The 21199-nt window shown below is 45.4% G+C and overlaps 1 protein-coding gene across 4 annotated transcripts in view; it reads right to left on the bottom strand.

Moving 5' to 3' along the window:
• Positions 1 to 10494, bottom strand: part of POMGNT2 (protein O-linked mannose N-acetylglucosaminyltransferase 2 (beta 1,4-)) — a 29144-nt gene extending 18650 nt beyond the window's left edge. The window contains exon 1 of one of the 4 annotated variants that reach the window (XM_032161910.2): positions 10260 to 10494. The gene's annotated coding sequence lies outside the window, so the exon portion shown is untranslated. Of the gene's footprint in view, positions 1 to 1071; positions 1091 to 1877; positions 2119 to 4589; positions 6346 to 10259 lie in introns of those variants that run through there. The other 3 variants (XM_058443531.1, XM_058443529.1, XM_058443530.1) reach the window with 3 other exon arrangements.
• Between the last annotated feature and the right edge of the window lie 10705 nt (positions 10495 to 21199).

The following is a 21199-nucleotide window of genomic DNA, read 5'->3' as shown; positions in this document are numbered from 1 at the left end:
CTGCTCCATGCCAGGAGAGCTGCGTGCTTCAGTGCTTCCCGGCTGTCTTGCCCTAAAACGTTCCTCTATGTACTAGCCCCAACCCTATGGAGTATCATTATTCCCTATTTTTAGATGAGGAACCAGAGGTTGAGGAGGGTCAGCGACTTGCCCAAGGTTACAACAGGTATGAAGCTTAGGTCTTAACTCAGTGTTCTTGGACTCTAAAGACTGTGTTGAAAACCACCCTCAAGATACAGAAGATCCAGTCTTCATTAAAGTGGGGCAAGGGGCAGAAAAGAGAAAGAAACACCTCAGACATTCAGAGGACTCAATCAGGGAGGAGCAAGCCCAAATGAGGGCACGCACATCCCACCCTACTTTGCAGCCCAGTCCCTTCCTGGACCCATGACAATGACCAGAGAATGACACTGGCTGACCAGCTGAAAGTCATCAGACTATGGGGCAGGGAGAAGGGAAGATGAGTGAATGTTGGGTGGATGTGATCACAGTGCCCAGTGGTGAAACTCTTGAAGGAGACGAAAGGGCTTCAAAGGGGACCCAACAACCTTGATCCTTATTTGTTTGCTTTCCTTTAGAAAAGCAGAGGTAATCAAACTAGGAAAAGCTGGCTCTTCCTATCACTCCTCTTACTCGTGCCCTAAGTGGAGTTTTGGCCCCTCCACTGCTCTGGGACCAGCAGCTGATTCCTGTGCTGTACCTCCCATCCCATCCTGCTACCAAGCAAGGATCCAATCAGTACCTAAAACTGATTCCCAGATTACCAACAACTATTAAATATGAACCCACTCTTACCTCGAAACACACACTCAAAATCACCAGCCTCTAACACTTTATGTTCCAGGCAGTATACTGAACACTGTAGGTATATTTTCTCATTCAATCTTCAAACCAACATTAAGAGGCTAACACTATTTCTATTACTCCACTTTATAGATTGGGACACAGAGGCTGGGAGAAGCTAAGTAAATGTGTCCAAGTCCCTCAGCATGTACAGAATGGAGGCAGGATCTGAACATGGATTCTAAGCACTGTCTTATGCTAATAGCCCAGGCGCCATTTGGACCTCACCTTCTTGGCATTCCAGTCCCACACAGACCAGGGTACTCCAACACCACCATGTTTATCTGCCTCTGCCTCTTCTACATTGGGCACCAAATTTAGAGACCAACTGGAGTGGGGAACAAAGGGCTTAGTGGCTCAGCCAGGACAAAGCATGATAAAACAAAAATTTTTTCAAAAGAAAGAGAAAAAAGAAATCAAGAAGAGATTAAAAACATGCCTAGAAAATCCCTTTAGAAACTGAGGCAGACAGGAGGAAGCTACCAATTCACTCCCCCAAACCACTTTACTAAGCTCCTAAGAACAGCTAAATGTTATCAGATTCCCAGACTTAGTGAATCCTCCTTTCTAGGATCCCAGCTTTTCTGAGCATCAGAGGATAGTGTCAAAAATGCTGTTGCAACTGCAGACCCCAGTAACAGCTGGGCAGGTGGGGTGGGGCCACTTGCCTTGGGGATCTCACCATGTGAGGCTGGTCATTGGTGCCGGATGCAGGCTGTACTTCTGGGGGCCCTGGCCAGCCCCAGACACAGGCACAGAAAAGCCCATAAGGGCTTTGAGGCTTGATAAGGAGTAAAAGCCCCAGGAATTCGGGGCCCAGAGTAGGAGGTGCACACTCACATGCCTGCTAGGGCCAGAGCCAATGGAGAAAGTAAAGCTGAGGGTGGGCTGTGTGACCTGCAGACTGAACACCTAATGCCAGCTGATGAGAGAATGGCGGGAAAGCAGCCTGGTGGTACCTATCTGTATCAGTCTGCTTGGGCTGCCGTAACAGAATACCAGACTGGGTGTCTTAAATGACAGAATTTTCTCACAGATCTGTCAGGGCTGGTTTCTGGTGAGGCCTCTCTTCCTGGCTTGTAGACGGCCTCTTCTCTGTGTGGTGGGGAGGGAGGAGAGGGGCAAGTGAGCAAGGGGGAAAGGAAGGGAGAAAGGAAGCCAGGAGAGGGAGGTGGGGAGAGACAGAAACACTCTGATCTCTTTTCCTCTTCTTATAAGGATACCAGTCCTATCAGATTAGGGCCCCACCCTTATGACCTCATTTAAGCTTCATTATTAGGATGATCTATCTCTAAACACAATCACGGGGGGGTTAGGTCTTCAACATATAAATGTGGGGAACATGATTCAGTCCATAGCAATACTCTTCTGATTTTCCCAGAGAAGCAAAAATCTATTTAAAATGTGTCCTAATTTGTAACTTCTGGCAATTATTCAAATTGAGTGAAGACAACGTGCACCAAGGCCTGGGGCTGCTGGCCTCACGGTTGCCGGGTAAAAACGGATGCTTGTTTGCAAGCTCTGGTCTAAAGCAAATCCCCTCTCCCACTGGCCTCACCATGGCCTGTGCCCGGGTTCCCAGTTTTGTGACTGCCAGAACCAGCTGCTCACAGGTCACTCCTCCACGAGAAGGGTTACGGAGGTGGAGGGACCAGACAGCCAGCACCAGCCAGCACCTTCCCAGGCTGCAGAAGATCAGGCACGGCCTAGGGCAGGAGGGGGTCAGCAATGGTGCAGAAGGTCTTATATTTTACTTTTACAGCAATTTGACTTTTAAGGATTGTTCACACTTCCAATTGAAAATTATAGAAATCTTATTTTGTCACTGAAAAGTGTTTTTGTCCTAAATGCAGCCTGAAGTACTAGTGCTAGATTGTGGAAGCTTTCAGTGCTGTATTGATTTGTTGTCTTACATGTTGTGAATTAGTAAGGAGTAAACATGTTTCACTAACTCAAGCTTATCCTTGGAATGATCTCTTTCCCCCTCTTTTTTTTTGGTTATCGGAAGTAGTACGTGGAACTGGTATTAATAACATAATGCTTACATTTGCTCCTAAATTAAATATTAACCTAATGCTATTGATAAATTCAGGCATTTATAAATCAGGTTTTCTGACCAAGGTATTTACCCTTTGGCAAAATCTTGGCAGCCTGAGTGGTTCTTGTAAAACTTAACACATTTAATTATCAAGGCAGATTTAACATTTAGTTAAAGGCTCACTTTCTTAGATTAAAACTTTGACATGGGTAGTATCTTCTTGCTTTAGAATAAAGAGCAAAGCAAAGTCAAAGCTGGAGACATTAATCCATCATCAATAGCTGATGACTGTGACTATATTGCCTTATCAATAGAAAAGGAACCCCTTTAAAGCAGGAAAAACTCCAACAGAATTCAAGTCTGTACTACTTTGGTGAGAAGGGTGATGTCAGTCTTTGCTGAGGATAAACCAAGGCTTGAGTGTGGGGCAGGACATTCGGCCTTCCACCAGCTCATTTGCAACCCTCTCACCGGTTTTCAGCCTCCAAATAACGCAGAAATCTTTGCTTGCCACACAGCCTGCCATGTCATCTGGCTTTTGCTTAGCACAAATGGGTCACTTGGAAGTGACATGTACCTGTATTGGCCCTCTCTGGCATCACTGTGTACCAGTGTGGTCATAAACAGGGACGCAAACAGGGAACAGAACGGTAGGAACCTCTGTTGTGTGGCTCACAAAGGTAACGGAGAACACGCCTACACCAGGTTTTCTAGGTGGAACTGCAAAATCAAATGAAAACAATTCTTACAGGGAATGCTGAGACCCCAGTGTGTACACAGATCCAGATGGACCCTCAGGCCCAATTTGAGAGGGTTGAACTGATCAAGAGAGCTGAAAACACCCAGTATAGGAAGCATAAAACATTCACAAAGAAACATGAGAAAGTGTGCACAACAAGAAATCGTCCAGGGAAGCTGGCTGGAGGGTGGGTGAGTTTTGAGCAAGTTTTTGGAGGTGTTTTGGTGGTGATGGAGGATAAGATAAGCATCTCTGTTATGTGTCTACATGTCCCAATTACTCATGACTGCTACAAATCTGTCTGCAGCAAGCATCACTGTCTAGTTCTCACAAATGTCCAGCAAACCACGAAGCCTTCCAAGCCATAGGCAGTGATGGCCAGGCCCAAAGCCATGTGCAGTTCAGTGGGCACTGCATACCCAGAGAGGTAAAGCCCGGGGAGCCCAGGCTGTGGGGCAGGCACAGAAGTGCCAGGGAAGGCAGGGGATAAAGCTGCCAGGAGACCTGGGTTTCAACAATGGAGCCCTATGGGCTCAGGTGACTACTTGCAAAGCCTTCTGCAGGGTGATGCTTTATGGCAGCCAGGTCCCTGCCAGACACCCAGGGACCCTGAGATCCCACATCAGCAAGCAGAAGGAGGTGACAGGATTAGGCTGAGTTTTCCTTTGGTCTCATTACCACCATGTCACCCTCAACTCCTCCCTTTCCTAATAATAATGATATTATCATAGCTAAGATCAACTGGCCAATCACTAGGTGCCAGGTTCTTCACTTTGCAATGATAATTTTTATTTTATAGATGGTAAAAATCAAAGCTCAGAAAGGTTAGAAAGCCAAGTTTACAGAGGAAGTAAGACTAACCCAAGTAGGCTGGCTACAGGGTCTGCAATCTCCTTTTTATCTGGAAATAATTTTAAACTTACAAAAAAAGTTGCATGTATAGGACAAAGAACTCTCCTACACTCTTACCCAGATTCACCAACTGCTCATTTGACATCTCTGTTTAATCATTCTCTCTATATACAGTCAGCCCTCTATATCTGCAGGTTCTGCATATGTGACTTCAACCAACTGTGGATCAAAAATATTCAAAAAAATTAAAAATACAAAAAAAAGTATCAATTTAAAAACAATATAGTATAGCAACTATTTACATAGCATTTACATTGTATTAGGTATTATAAAGAATTTAGAGATGATTTAAAGTATACAGGAGGATTGCGTAGGTTATACACAAATAATGACACCATTTTATAACAGGGACTTGAGCATCCTTGGATTCTGGTATCTGTGGGGGGTCCTGGAACAAGTCTCCCTGAGGAGGGCAACTGTATACAAATTCTGTCTCTCTACTGAATCATTTTTAAATAAGTTGAAGAAATCTGGCCCCTTTAGCCCTCAATACTTTAGCATGTATTTTCTAAGAATGAAAACATTCTCTTACATAACAAAACTTCACGAAATGAATATTGATACTATAATGATAATGATATTATTATTAACATATGGTTTCTATTTTCTGGTCCAGAATCCAGTCCGGAATGAAGCATGGCATCCAGTTATCACCTCTCTCTAGTTCCTTCTGATCTGGGGTAGCTTCTCAGTCTATCTTCGACTTATGATCTTGACAATTTTTAAGAGTCAGGACCAGCTATTTTCTAGTATATTCCTCAATGTCTGATGTTTTCTCATGATTAGGTTCAGGTTATGCATTTTTGTCAGGAATTAGAGTCTGTACAATTAGTCATTAATACGACCCCACGCTATGTGAGTCTTTCTGGGACACTCACCTTGGGGCAGCCAGGATGAGGAAGGACTGAGAACCCCTACACTGCATAGGATGCTAGAAGGAGTAGGGCCACTTTCCTGGAGAAAAGAAGCCCCTGCACCCATGGCGTCTTCAAATACCTGAGTTGCTGCACAACAAGAGTGGGGCTGCTCCTGAGGAGTGGATGCAACCCCTTCTACCTGACTGGACACACATGCATGATGATGACACGTGCAACCCAAGCCCCAGGCACAAGTGTGGACTGTGGGCACATATGATTCCCATTCTGTCCTGCCCAGCACAGCTGTGCCAGCTGCTCAGGGACCTAGAGTAAGAACTGCAAAAAGAAGTCACAGGGAGGTGGAGCTCAGCATGGTCAGTTGGAGGAAGACTTTTCTAAAGACTAGAGCTGTTTGAGCATGGAGGACCAGCTACTTTGCAGGGCAGTGAGCCCCTGCCTGGAAGTGGTCTAGCGAAAAACAAAAACCCATGTGGGCTACTCCACAGCGGGGAGTAGGGCTGGCCATGGTGTCCTCCAAAGCAGGACTCAGTGGATCCGTGGACCTGTTGTAGCAGTATCACCTGGGATCTGAGAAATGCAGAATCCTGGGCCCCACTTCAGACCTGCAGAACCAGAATCTCTCTGAGAGGAGGACCCAGGAACTTGTGTCTTAATAAAGCTTCCAGGTGATTCTTACCTGTGCACAATACTGAGAGGAACTGCTCTGAGGTTCTTCTAACATTTCACAATTTTGTGATACTCAGCAAGGCATTTCTATCTAGCCCAGGTTAAACAACTAACTCAATTGAGAATAACCCTCTCCATAAGTATCAGTAAAGGCTAAATAAATTCTGTTCCCAGCTTTTGCTAAGATGATGCATAAGCCTAAGCTCTGGGGCAATCTGAGAAGCCTGCCAGCCTCTAAGCTCCTTTTTGAGACAAGTTGCCCCAACCCATTCCTTCCCACACAAAGTGCACCACTTGTGGTGTGGGAGTGGCAAGAAACGAGTCCAGGTCTCTTGGCCACAGCTAAATGGACTAAGGATGGAGTCTGGGTCTAAAGCAGCCACCAGTAGAGGACATAGGGAGATGGCCATCCCTGCAGGCCAGCAGAGAGGAGGTAGGTCCCCTGAGAAAGGAGCCCCTGAATAGAGCAAATTTGGACTGCATCTCCAGTTCCTTACAATGGCTACTGTGTGACTCTCTTAGAAGCTCTGGGACCCAGCACAACTGTGGCAACTCCAGATGCCACTCCAGGATGTGCCATGATTCCTGCCACAAACCTCCACTGTCAAAGGACCCTGGGGTGTGTTTCATCACTGGGTGTGGCAATACAGCAGACCAGGTCCCCAATCCCTTCCTAAGGCTTAGCTCAGGGCTGAAGAGCAACTACACAGCAAAGAAGGGGCCTTCTCTTAGCCTTTTCAGAATGGAGAAAACAGATAAATCTGTAGCATAAGATTGTATCAATGGCAGTCACCACTGGCAGAGTGAAAGATCTGATTCTCTCAGAGGTGCTGGAGTATGTACCAGTGAGGACATGGGAAGCCAGAGAAAACAAAAGGATTGATCCTTGTCCAGGTTAGCTAAGAAAAAAAAGATGTTGGCCTCTGGGTAGGGGATAGAGATGAATGGTCTCACCATCTTACTTTACTGAGCACCTACTATGCGAGAGGCACTGTCTTAAGCCTTTTTCCTGACCTATTTCATTTAAGCCTCACCCTCCAAAGCAGTACCAGTATTATCCCCATTTTCTTTTAACATGAGAAAAGCAAGTTTTAGTGGAGTTAAGTACCTTGCTTAAGGTCTTAAAGCTCAAGAAGGGGCACCAGGATTTCAACCTGCCTCTAAGGTCTTGTTCTTAGTACTGTGCTCATCTGTCATCAGACTTGGAGGAACACTCAATGGCAGAGAAGCGGAGTAGACTGTAGAGCAGTGACTTTTTATTAGTCAAGGGCAGAGCAGGTGTGGTGGCCTGGAAATGTAGAACCACAGGCCCTGGACTGTAACTTAGCAACCCAACCCTTCTTGCTGTAATTCCTCCCCACCCAGCCAGGCAGAGAGAGTACCTGGCTGTGACAGGTGGCTTAGGGAGTTGTGGCCATTCTCTCACCCTAAGGAGAGTCTAGGTAACATACTAGTGTGATAATTATCCCATGTTCCCTGGTACTGTGCTGAGAGGGTTAAGCCATCAATTTAGAATTACAAAACCACTGCCCTTTAAGAGATATAAGAACCCTTAGAAATGATTTCCTCCAACTCTTTATTTCATAAAAGAGGTCCTGAGAGGCAGTGTGAGCTCTCACAGGCAGCCAGGATTAAAATGGCAGAATGTTGGCTCTCAGTCTGGAGCTCCTTCTCCTCCCTTATCCACAGCTCAAGGGCTGCTCTCCTTCGCAAAGCAGAGATCAGGCTCAGAGAATTATGCAGCCCCAGAACATTTCCCAGGAGCTAAACGAAGGCATTTCTTCTCATACACAAGCTTCCCAGGTCCCACCCAGCCTGCACCCTCACCCAGCCCTGCCATCCTGCGATGAGACCCTAAAGAGGCCACAGGGCTTGCCTGGGCTGCCTCTTCCTAACACCTCCTCCCCTGAACTCACTCAGGGACTGCCCCCTACAGCTTCACCACGCATCCAACACCAGCCACAGAGAGGAAACACATAGCCAGGCTGCAGGGTCCTGCCTCCAACCCACTTGGTGTGAGAAGACTCCCTGCTGCAAGACTGGAGGCTGCCCCAGGTCATAACTGGGCTTCAAGAATGCAAGAACAGCAAGGAAGATGGTCTGCAGAGAAGGAGAATTACATGGCACCAGTTCTGGAGCTTGAGATGCCAGGATATGAGTTCCCATCCCTGTCACTTAGCAGCTATGTGATCTTAGGCCAATTCTTAACCTCTCCAAGCCTTCACTTCCTGGCTTGAAAAACACAATTATACCTACTTCACAGGGTGGTTTTGTGAATTCAAAGAGACAGCAAAGGCAAAGCACCATGCCTGACAATTATTTTCTAATATTATTATTAATCATAATGGTAAAATAACTCCTGTTCACTGGTTTTCACTCTCAGCCAGGCACAGTGCTAACTGCTTTACATGCATTATCTCATTTATTCCCCACTACAAACCTGAAGTAAATGCTATTAATTCAATTTTACATTTAAGGAAGTATGCTTAGAGGCATTAAGTGAATTGCCTAATGACACACAGCGATTAAGTGGAGGGGTTAGGATTCAAAACCAAAACTGACTCCAAAGCCCATGATGACATTTGCAGCTTCCACCTTTCACATTCATTATTTCATCCAATTTAAGAAACCCTGGAAATCACCTGATTGGTAGGTCCTGGGGGAAAGTATCCCACTGACAACCAAGCTGAGATTGGCAAGGACCCTTGGAATGGGAGATTTGGTAATCTAATTTTCTAGTTAGTGCAATACTTACTAGAAGCCTTTGTTTATTGCTAAATATTTTCTAAAGCAAGGCTCAGAGCAAGAACTTGACAACTAGCATGCTTACATGGCCACGGAGGGCCCAGCCACCAGCACCATGCCCTCCTTTCTGCTGAAGATCTCCACTCTCCTCTTCTCGTTCTCGCAGGGGCCCAAGGCTCAGGACGGAACATGCTGACCATCCCTGGGGATGAGGGGACCTATGCTCTTTCCTAGCTCTGCAGGGACTGAGATTCCTCAAGATTAATATGAAAGGGTGAGCTGGAAGATCTGCAAGATTCACGAGAGCCAGAGAGGGCAGCTAGTCCCATTAAAGATGAACCTGGACTCGAAGCACCTCTAACACTTTCTATCGTTAGTCACCACGACCGCTGATATTTGCCACACAGTTAGACATACTGGGCTGAAGACTTGCCTGGCACTATTTCATCCTCACTGCAACCCCGTGATAAAGGCACTGTACTTTCATCTCCACTTCATAGAGAAAGAAACAGAGGCTAAGAGAGGATAAGTGACTTGCTCAAACGCACACCGCTAGTAGCGGAGAACCAAGATTTGAAGGCGGGGAACATATTATAGTAAACATTTGGTGAATTAAACCTCCTCTGTCTATGCTCTTAGCTACTAAGTCCTATCAAGCTTGCCCCATAACCGTGAAGTCATCCCTTTCCACGCGGAGCCTTGTTTCTCCCAAGAGTAGGCTCTAAGTGTTGACTGGCATAAAGTAGGCGGACACTGGTCGCTCTGCACCTGGTGCAAGACTCCGGCCTGAGGGTCACATACTTTAGCAGAGAGTTCCCATCAGTGAGCGGGAGACGGGTTCCTAAACACACACATGGGGTCAGGAGTTCACTGGGTTCCTTCTTCAGAGGCTACTCCGGCACTGCCAAGCAGGCCGTGGCAAGCTCTTACCACCGGACACACACGGTAGGTGCCCTACTGGCCCCCAAGGCGCCCAGGGATCAGCTGCAGGCCTGCCCGGGTTCTGCCTTCAAAGGCAGTTCGGGAGGGCCAGGCCCACTCCGCGCACCTCGCGTGGCTCCCCACCACCCCCGCCAAATGTGCACCACCCATCACCTCCCAAAGCAAAAGCGCCTGAGGACCCGACGCCAGTGCCTGCCACGAGCTGAGGGCTCCAACTGGCAAGCCCCAGGGCGTTGCCCGGTCCCCGGTCCCCGACCCCCGACCCTGAGGGTCCACCCCCGCCCCGCCCACCTCCCGCGCCTCCCTCAGCTCGCTTCACACGTCACCCCTCCGTTCTGCAAACTCTCCTGGCTCCCGAAGGCGTCCTAGAACCTCCCCGTCACCCCGGGGCCCGGCACCGCGTCGTCCCCTCCAGGGGGTCGAGGGTTCGGCCCCTCCACTTCAAGTCCCAGGCGGATGTCGGAGTCCGCTCCAGCCCCGAGCGCGTGCGTCTTACCTGAAGCCTGGGCTCAGAGGATCGAAGCCACCTCCGCCGACGCGTCCAGGAGGCCCTACCGCGGCGCCGCTTTCCCACCCCGCCGCCGCCCCCGGCGCCAGCTTCTGGCCCAGGAGGCCCACGCAGCCAGCGCAGGTTTGGCCGCGCCGCCGGGTTCGCAGCCACCGCCACTTCCAGGCTCGTAGGTGTGCGCCGTGCGCCTGTCCGGCGCGCGAGCCCGGCGCGGAACCTGTGCGCGTGCGCAAAACCGCGAGTTCAGTTGCCCCGGCCCCGGCCAGAACCTTGGCTCGCGGAATCCTGGGAGGTGTAGTTTGCGTCCGAAGACAACCCGCGCCGCCACCAGCCTGCAGAATGTTGGGAGTGATAATTTGCGCCCAGAGAGGCTGAGTTTTACTTAGTGTTAGGATTACACAGTTATGGGAGTTCTGATAATACATTTAAATGCAAGCTTAACCAACAACCAAATGTCATTTGTAAAGTCAAGGTAATTAATACGTTTACATGCTTTTAAAAATTGTAATGCTACAGAGAACTTAAATACAAAAGCACCAGTCTTCTGCGGCACCATTCCATTAACCAGCTGTCACCTTATCCCACTGTCCAGTCCTGGCTGTCCAGTCCTCAAGGGCAGCTACTTATGGCTGTGGCATCTGGCATTCCCGCGGATTCTCAGAATATGCATATGCCCCTATTTCTTGATTTATGAATTTTAGATCTTTTGACTTCTTTTTTAGATCTCTTGACTTTTTTTGAACTTAAGTCATCTAGAGATGCACCTACCACCACCAACTCCACCTCCATAGAGTTATAAGATTTCTGCCTATCAAATTGGGAAAGCTCTGCTTTTAATTTAGGATTGCCCAAATGTTGAGGTATTAAGTTGGTAAATTTTTGCAGGGCAATTTGTCAATACAGCCAAAAACCTTTAAAAACATGTAGTCAAAAGACTCTAACCAAGAAATTCTAATAATTGTGGATGACTGCAAAGGCTGAATAGTGTTGTTTAGATGATAATAAACTGAAAGGCTGAAGTGGTGATATTACTTTCAGAGAGAGTGGAATCGACAGCAAGGAAAATTACCAAGAATAAAAAAGGGATAATTATATAATGATAAAAGGGTCAATTCACCAAGAAGACATAATTCTAAATGTGGATGCACCTAACGACATAGCCTCAACATAAATAAATCAAATGATAGAACTATAATTAGAAATAGACAACTCTGCAATTGTAATTGGAGACTTCAGCATCCCTCTCTCAACAACTGATAGAACACTAGACAGAAAGTCAGCAAGGATATAGAAAAGCTCAACACTAATACCATCCTGATCTAATTGATATTTACATAATACTTCACCCACCAACAGAATACACATTCTTTTCAAGCAACCTTGGTATATATATTAAGATAAACTGTATCCTGGACCATAAATTTTTAAATATACAGAAGACATTAATATATATTTTACCAAAGTAGTTATACAGATGGCAAATAAGGACAGATGTTCAACATCACTAGCCATAAAGGAAATGCAAATTAAGACTATGCTGAGATATCACCATAAACCTATTAAAACAGCTTAAAAATGCAGGGCGTGGTGGCTCATTCCTGTAATGCCAGCACTTTGGGAGGCCATGGCTGGCGGATCACGAGGTCAGGAGTTCAAGACCAGCCTGGCCAACATGGTGAAACCTCGTTTCTACCAAAAATACAAAAATTAGCTGGATGTGGTGGTGCACATCTGTAAACCCAGCTACTCGGGAGGCTGAGGCAGGGGAGAATCACCTGAACCCAGGAGGCGGAGGTTGCAGGGAGCCGAGATCACGCCACTGCACTCCAGTCTGGGCGATAGAGCAAGACTCCATCTCAAAAACAAACAAACAAACAACAACAACAAAACAGCTTAAAAAATAAAATACCAAATGCTGGTGAGTATGCACAGAACTGAATTTCTCATATATTACTGACTGGTGGGTATAGCTTGGTAGTTTCTTTTAAAAAACTAAACATATACTTCCCATATGACTCATCAATCACACTCTTGAGCATTTATTCCAGAGAAATGGAAACTTATGTTAACACACAAACTTATACACGATTGTTCCTACTTTCTTTATTTGTAATTGTCAAAAACTGTCAACAAACAAAATGCCCCTCAATAGGTGAATGGTTAAATAAACCGTGATTACATCTATATAAAGAATATCATTCAACAATAAAAAGGAACAATTGACACATGCCACAACTTGGGCATTATGCTGGGTGAAAAAATGTCAGTCTCAAAAGGTTACATACTCTATGGTTCCTATTTGTATAACATTCTTGAAAAGACAAAACTATAGAGATGGAGAAAATATTAGTGGTTGTCAGAGGTTGAAGACAGGGTGTAGGTGTGAATATATAAGGGTAGCAGAAGGGAAATCTTTGTACTGATGAAATGGTTCTTTGTCTTGATTGTGGTAGTGGTTACACAAATCTACACATGTGATAAAATGACTGAAACTACACACAAACTTTCTACCAAGGTTAAATTCCTGATTTTTATATTGTATTATAATTATGTACAATGTAACCATTGGGAGAAACTGGATGAAGAGATTCCTCTCTGTACTATCTTATTATAGATTTTCACAAATCTATAATTATTTCAAGATAAAAAGTAGGAAAAAAACAAATTTGGAAACTGCTTAATTCCTCAGTCATACAGGATTAAGTAAAATCACAGATCATCTCAGAAATCATTAAAAGGATGCTGCAAAATAATATTTACTTAATGGAGTGGAAGACATTTCACATTATATCATATGTAATGAAAAAAGTACCAAATATTCTATATGATCCCATTTTTAAAAAGAATGTATTTGTGCACAGTAAGAGCACAGAGCACAGAAAGATACCAACAAAATTTCAATGAGCCATGACCCAGCGTGGTAAGATTATGGGTGTTTTTTTATTGTCATCTTGCTGGTTACCTGTATGGATTTATTCTGAAATGAACATATATTGTTTGTTATTTTAAATATAAGTTGTTTTAAAAACTTCTAAGTTTTAAAAAGCTCCTATGTTGAGTTTATGAGTCTCTACAAGCTAGCCAGTCATAGTCACTGATGGAAAGAGGCACCTAACAGCCCAAGAGAGCAGCCCCTTGCTGGAGGTGGACAGGGATTGGGTTCTGGCCAAAGCCAGATCTCCTGGATAGGATCTAACAGGATGGCCTGTAGGTCACCTAAGACCCAGTTTGCAGACACTGATCATCTTTGAGTCCATCATGTTTTGAAAACTATTCTGGCTGTGGAGCATTGCTGGTAGGAAGCTTTAGTGGACTGGAAAAAACTAGTACATTTCTTTTTATTAAATATCCAAGGTGGGTTAGGTAGCTGGCTTTTTGAGGTCTTTCCCAGCATTTTAAACCATATTCATGCGCACCAAGCTGAGTTTGGCATTCCTCAAGGCCAAGCCCTCTCCCTTTGTCTGGGGTCACATTCCGTTTCTATTTCTCTATGTGGATGCCTTCTAAACCCACATCTCTAGCCCTGAGTTCCAGATCCACATTCCCAATCCAAGTTGCTTGGGGCATACACACCTCCACCTGGCTGGCCTGCTAGCATCTTAAAATCTGCATGATGAACATGGTGGTGATGGTAAAGATTGGGATGGTTTTTAAATATGTCTGCAAATTATTTGACTATTTTTCCTTTGAAAGGGGGAATCTAGTTCCCTTTCCCTCAAATATGGGCATAACTTAGTGACTCACTTCTAATGAACAGGAAATGTCAGAAGTGATGCTATGTGACTTCGGAAACTGGGTCATAAAAGTGGTACAGCCTCTCTCTCTCTCTCTCTCTGTCTCTCTCTCTGTCTCTCTTTCTGTCTCTCTTTCTGTCTCTCTGGTTGTCTTGGGAACAGATTCACCATGTTGTGAGGAAGCTCAGGTTACATGGATAGGACGAGCATGAGTGTATTAATGTGTTAAAGCTGCCATACCAAAATTTCAGACTGGGCAGCTTAAAAAACAGAGATTTAATTCTCACAGTTCTGGAGGTTGGAAGTCCAAGATCAAGGTGTCAGCAGGGTTGGTTTCTTCTGAGGCCTCTCTCCATGGCTTGAGGATGGCCACCTTCTTACTGAGCCCCCACATGCCTTTTCCCTGTGGATGCCCATCCTTGGTGTCTCTTGTATGTCCCAATCTCCTCTTCTTATGAGGATACCAGTCAGATTGGATTATGGCCTAACCCTAAAATGAGCCTAATCACCTCGTTTTAACTCAATTACCTCTCAAAGGCCATATCTCCAAGTACAGTCACGTTCTGAGGTATTGAAGGTTTGGGCTTCCACATGTGAATTCGAGGGCAGGGGGATACCATTCAGTCCATAACAATGGGTATACTAGCCAGCAGCCCCAGCTAGGCTTTCAACTGACAACCAATATATATTGCCAGACATATGAGCAAATGAGCCCTCAGATGACTCGAGCCCTGATACGGTTTGGCTCTGTGTCCCCACCTAAATCTCATGGTGAATTGCAGTCCCCAATATTGTGGGAAGGACCAGATGGGAGGTAATTGGATCATGGGGGCAGATTTTCCCCCTTGCTGTTCTCATGATAGTGAGTGAGATCTCACGAGACCTGATGGTTTAAAAGTGTGTGGCACTTCCTGCTTTGCAAGCTCTCTCTCCTGTCACCATGTGAATATGTGCTTGCTCCCCCTTCACTTTCCATTATGATTGTAAGTTTCTTGAGGCCTCCCCAGCCATGCTTCCTGTACGGCCTGCAGAACTGTGAGTTAATTAGGCCTCTTTTCTTCATACATTACCCAGTCTCAGGTAGTTCTTTATAGCGGTGCAAGAACAGACTAATACAAGCCCATAGCTTTCAAGCCACCTTAGCTGATACCCTGAATATCACAGCAAAGTTAATCTGTCCCTGTTGTGCTTTATCTACATTTTTGACCCACAGAAACCACAATAAATAATCAATGATTTTTGTTATTTTTGAGCCACTAGGTTTTCAAATCTGATTATGTAGCTTTAGATAATGAATATTATCATCCCATATTAATTATCTACTGCTGCATAACAAATCACCCCAAAACTTAGTGGCATAAAACAACAATGATCATTTGTTATGTCTCACCATTTGTTTGGGTCCAAAATCTGCAAGTGACCTGGCTGATTGGTTCTTATAAAGTTGCAGTCAGATGTCAGCTGAGGCTATAGTCAACTGAAGGATTGACTGAGTGAGCCTGGAGCATCTGCATCCTAGATGGCTAGCTCAAAGGGGTGGAAAGTTTGCATCTCTCCATGCAGGCCTTTCTATGCAACTGCTTGAATGTCTTCAAGACAAGATAGTTTGTTTCCTCCAGAGCAATTGATTCAAGACACCAAGGCAGAAGCTGCTATTCCTTTTTGTGATCTCACTTGAGAAGGCTCAGAGCCTCATAAATGATCAATTCTGCAGCCTTCTGTTGATCACATCGGTCAGCACTGATTCGTTTTGGAGGGGATCATGCCAAGGTGCTGAATACCAAGAGGCAAGGATCATAGTAGACCTTCTTGGAGGCTGCCCACCACAATGATAATAAGAGATACCATCTGTTTAGTGCCTATCATGTGTTTGGCTTTATGTAGAAATTATCTCATTTAATCCTCACTACAACCTTATGCAGTAGATTATTTTTGTCCCTGGTTTACAGATGAGAAAACTGAGGCTAAGTCATTCAATGTCTTGCCTTAGGCCATGTAGCTGGCAAATGGAGGCACAGAGATGGAACCCAGCTTGGTGTGATGCCACACTAACATCTCTGACCTGCCATCTCTCCCTCCATTCTCCCCAATGCCACGCTGCACCCCTTCTGCTCCCTCTCCCTCCCCACTGCCAAGTTGTGTAAATTCCTGCAATATCTCTCTTTCCCCCCATCCTCTTCCAGTCTTGCTTCTACTGTTTTGTTACAGGGTGGCCCTATATGTGTAGGCCATTTCAAAAAATATATAAGATTTTTAAAAAGTACTTGTCTGTTAAATGCATGAAGAAATTCTAGCAACTTGTTATAACTCTACTCAGTTTAAAACCCATGCATCTATTTGGGTATTTAAAAGTGATCTTCAGACACAAAGCAAGTGGAGAAATGGGAAGCCAGATAATCCAGTGGAAGCTGTGCCCACATCAGAAAAACGAGGCCAGAGTAAGGCCTGGGGGAGCTGCTGTGAGAGAAGAGGCAAAGCACGAGGGTCCTTCCCCCAGCCAAGCATCCAGGCCTTCTTTCTCCAGATACGGCACTGAAATGAAGTTTTGAAGGAATTTTAAAAGAACGCATTTGAAAATGTAATAATCATTTTTGATAACATATAATTTTTGTAAATCTTCCCTATTGTATATTTTAAATTCAAGGTTATATTTGGCCAGCTCACTGATAGCATGATAGGCCGTTTTGCTAGCATCTGAGCTTATCAAGTCTGTTTGCCATGGGGACCCTCCACTTTCCCTCCCACAGTGAGTATTCACCATCCTGCAAGAGCGGGAGGTGAAATCAGGGCATTGATAAGGCCCCTGCTATGCACTGATTTTTATACGTAATTAGATGCTACCTGGGAGGAGGATAATTATAAAAGACATTTATTTCCTGAAATGGAAGATTAACTCATTGCAGTGCCTTTAATCAACTTTAAGTTGTGGTTGTGTGCAATTTGCATAATTCTGAATCATTCCCTTCTTTTACCTCTTCATCCTCAACATTGCCCTTCTCCTTTGCTCCTGCAGATGACTGTTATTTGAATTGTCCATCCCATACAGGCTTACGGAAGGGGATTTTTTTTCTGAATGAGAGAAGGAAGCACACATCCTCTAGTGGTAAATACTCTGGGTTTCATTGAAAAAAAGTCCATGTGGTACACATCCTGGGAAATACATGACCGAGAACCCCATGAACTGGCCTCCACACACCCTACAGGACAATCATGGGTCACTTGCTTGGATCTGTTTAGTGGCTCATTTATTCAAATAGATACAGCTACCCCCTGAATATGGCTGCTTCTGAAATCTACAACTCAGTAATTTACTTCAGTCTTTCTTGCCCCACATCTTGGATTTCTTGGAGGATAATTCCACTGGAAATGTAATGGTCAAAAACAGTGTACACATTGGGAGGCCAAGGCAGGCAGATCACTTGGGGTCAGAAGTTAGAGACCAGAGATGGTGAAACCCCATCTCTACTAAAAATAAAAAAATTACCCGGGTGTGGTGCCAGGCCCTTGTAATCCCAGCTACTCAAGAGGCTGAGGCAATGAGAATTGCTTGAAAACAGGAGGTGGAGGTTGCAGTGAGCCAAGATCATGCCACTGCACTCCAGCCTGGACGACAGAGTGAGACTCCATCTCTCTCTCTCTCTCTCTATACATATATATATATATATATATATATATATATACACACACGTATATATATATGTGTGTATATACGTGTATATATATACACACACACACATATGATGTACATACACTATATATATATATATACACACATATATATATACGTAGATATATATACACACACACACACATATGATGTACATACACTATTGGCTATTGGTGAGAAAGTCAGTGTGAATCAGTTAGGGACTACATTGAGCTGTTAGCAGTAGAGGCCTGACTGAGATAGCTTAGAACAATTAGGACTTTGCTTGCTTACTTACGAGAAACAGCTCAGAACTGTTTGAAGCCTCTACAAGGACTTTCAGGGACCCAGGCTCATTTGGCCTTTCTTATCCCTGTACTTAGTACACACCTTCCATCCTCGAGGTTATAACAAGGTTGCTATAGCTCATGCCATCAAGACAGAGATCCACACAGAAAGTGGAGGAAGGTCCAGAAGCAAAGGGGCCTTCTTAAGTGTATTACTCAAAACGTCTGCTTACATCTCATTGGCCACCCCATTTACAAGAGAGGCCCAGATACGTAGCTTTTTGATTACTAAAGGAGAATGGATATTGGGTAGATTACTAGCACTCTCTGCCATGAGGTACAGCCTTTTTGGAGGACAATCAGAAGTTTAAAAATTTAAATGCATTTGCTCTTGACTCGGAAATTCCTCCACTGGGAATTTATCCTGGAGATGTGTTCTAACATATGTGCGTGCACTTACACACTACAAGCTGTTACTTGCAGCAGGAAAGGGCTCATGGAAATGCATTTGTACTAAGCGTAAAGCCCCAGTAAATGTCAGGCTTGGATCCATTGGATTATCAACTCCTTTTCCCAGGAGGGAGGTGGGAAGAGACATGGAGCAGAAGTACTGGGTGCAGCCTCCCTTCTCTGAACCAAAGCACAAAAGTAGGGAGATGACACAAACACTTCCCCTGTAGCTGCAGTGCCCCCAAAGCAAGCATTCAACAGAAAGTCAGAAGACAGGCAGACCATCTCCAAGTTTGAAGAGGGCTGCTCAATGGTCTGTAAATAACTGGTCTCCTTTTGTTCTTTTCCAGGTAGAGGAAGCAGGTAAGGCGAGGCTCAGTGTGTGGCTGTTAACACTCAAGACTCTTGGAGACAATGAGAGTCTACCCTTCATCTTCAGGGGAAGAAACTGAGACCCAGAGAGGCATAGGGGCAGTGGTGACAGGAATTTTCTAGGTCAGCTTATTGGAGATTGTCTGTCTTAAACTAGATTCTCAGACACTCTAAGGCCATCACAGTTACCCAGTTAACAGCAGTCATTTTCTTCCATATTCAGAGGAGTGCCAGTAGCACTAAGTTGGCAATTCATGAGTGGGGGCTGCCCAGTCTTCCCACTGGGTCTGTGTGCTGTGGGCCTCCTGCCTGGCCGGCTATAAGGACACAGCACTAATATAGCAGCTCAAAGCAAATGGCTCTCCAGGTCCCTGGTGGCTCCATTTATCAACTGCTCCTGCTAAATGAAATCCCGAAAGGGCCCCCGGAAGGGCATTGTTGGAGGTTTGTGTGGGAACAGCCCCATCTATGGGGAGGAAAAAGCCCTGGGTTATCATCCAACCATGGCTTCGTACTTTCTTCAAATTCATGAGGCATTTGGAAAAGAAGGACTCAAAGTTCTGATACGATCAAGATGGGGAGAAATGACCATTTTTACTGCCCTGACTGTTAAAACAGCCACAGTGGGGTGGAGATTTTCGAGAGTCATCCCAATGAAGCATTGTCAATTCGTCCCATGCTGTACGTTCACAGCAGGAACACGTGTGGGAGTACAGCTGGTGCCTCCTCCATCCTCCCCTCTCCCCATGAAAACATCACAGGCCTCAGCAGATAGGAAGAGAGCATCATCCCCGGGACATCTTTCCTGTGTACCTCACTCCCAAGCAGCATCTATCCTGGCTTCTGTCTCCTTCCCCAGACCCTGGATCTGGGGCTCTTTTCAACTAAGGGATACATTCCATGTATGGTGAGCCCTTTGGCATATGTTATTGTAAGAAACTTGGCAACTTGAAAGAAGAAGCAGAGCCAAGTGAAATCCCAACACAATGGCTCTGTCAGCCTGGAATCTGGGGTCTTTCCCTTGCAGTCTTGAGACAGCACCATGGAGTTGTTCTGGGTCCACCCCAGCAATGAAAAAGAGCTTGGTGGCCTCTCTGCTCCCCCAGCCTCATCCAGTCAGGACACAGACATTGTCCAAACGCTGTATCTGTGCCAGGCACTGTGCCGAACATTGGGAATAAAATGAGGCAAGGCTGGGCAGACATGGCCAGCAAGTCAGAGTGTGTCCCTTGCAGAGCCACGATCTGGAAAGCTCCACTGAGAAAGGGAGGAGATGCATTCAGATAGATTCCAACAGAGCCCAGGAGTGATGCTCTGAACAAGGTATATGGTGAAGGAGAAGGGAAGACTGGGTGTAGAGAAGGCAGTAAAGGCAGAACAGTGGATGTTTCTTGTTTTAGCTCAGCCAGCATCTGTTCTCCTTGTGGGGATGCTCCCTGGAGTTCTCATGGAAAGCCATTCCTCTTCTATCTCGGTCCATGTGGTTTGAGTAGGCTGCTCTTGTCCCAGTGCCAGGGGTGGGACATAACCCAGTCTTGGCCATTACAGCCGTTCTACCCCTGACCACAGGATTTGGTTCAGAAGTGGACAATGAGAGTCAGTTCTAGGACTTGAGCTGTACCTCCTGAGAAAGAGAAGCCCCTTTCTTTGGGAGTCATTAAGAATGTGAGCCTGGAATACGCCAAGAGGCACCTAAGGTGAGGCTCTATTGGAGAATAAAAGAAATGCAGTAAAGAGATGGGGCGGGGAAAGGAAAGAGAGTAAGAGAATGAGAGACCCTCTGAGTCCCTGGATCCAACCAGACCTGAAGCTAAAATCCCTGAGATTTTCAGAAACATGAGCCAATTAATTCCCTTCTCTCCTTTTTTTTCCTTTTTGCTTGATCCAATTTGAGTAAGGTTTCCGTCAGTGTTAGGCATGCGGCAAAGTGATAAAGATAGGGCATTGAAAAAGTACAGAAAGGCACTTTCTTTCTTTCCCATCTTTCAAGTTCTTGAGGGATAAAATGTTGCCTTTGAAGGGCTCCAGGGAGCAAAGAACACAGCCAAGGGTATGACCGGGGCCACAACAATGCTGGTGATCTCTGAGACAGCTAGGAGGGAGCTCACAGCTGAGACCCAAGAGAAGGTGAGATCATCAGAAAGCCACGTAGAGCAAAGGCCAGGGGAAGGCAGCTCATAGAGAACCCTCAACTCTGCAATGTCCATGTGGACGGTAAGGGATCCCCAGATTGGGACTGGGTGGCACAGGGACTTGTCCCCTTTGCATTTTCTACTTGCTGGCTTGGTATTTATCACATGCTTTTTCCTGGTACTTTAATTTGGCTTTATGGCTAAACTGGCAGCTTACTATGAGTGGGAGCTCAGGCTTTGAAATCAGGCAGATCTAACCATGAACACCCGAGTCACTGTATGACCCTTTTAAGCCTCAAATTTTTCA

Source organism: Hylobates moloch, unplaced genomic scaffold (assembly GCF_009828535.3).
Source record: "Hylobates moloch isolate HMO894 unplaced genomic scaffold, HMol_V3 SCAFFOLD_8, whole genome shotgun sequence".
Lineage (NCBI taxonomy): Eukaryota > Metazoa > Chordata > Mammalia > Primates > Hylobatidae > Hylobates > Hylobates moloch.
Note: the sequence above shows the minus strand (reverse complement) of the source record. Positions and strands in the feature narration are given on the sequence as shown.